Here is a 310-nt window from a genome sequence, read left to right as displayed (position 1 = left end):
AGTCTGAATGCATGTGAGTGTATAAGTTCGTACACATGCATGCATGTGTAGGAAGACTTCAGACATATCTTGAGTAAAATTAATAATTTAACTATGGACTCAGGTGAAATTATGGCAAAACTTTACAAGAGAAGACTTCATATGACTGGCTACCATATGAATGCTGCATTGAATGACACTGTAATAAACAATTTTCTTCTCTATACTGCATATCATGATTTATGTTTCTTTGTTTGTAAAGTTATACAAGGGGTCCCGTCATTCGTCACTTCATCTTTTGTCACTAGAATCTGTGGATGCATATTTTGGA

This window comes from Penaeus monodon, chromosome 31 (assembly GCF_015228065.2).
Source record: "Penaeus monodon isolate SGIC_2016 chromosome 31, NSTDA_Pmon_1, whole genome shotgun sequence".
In the NCBI taxonomy this organism is placed as follows: Eukaryota; Metazoa; Arthropoda; class Malacostraca; order Decapoda; family Penaeidae; genus Penaeus; species Penaeus monodon.
This window is presented reverse-complemented; position numbering follows the sequence as displayed.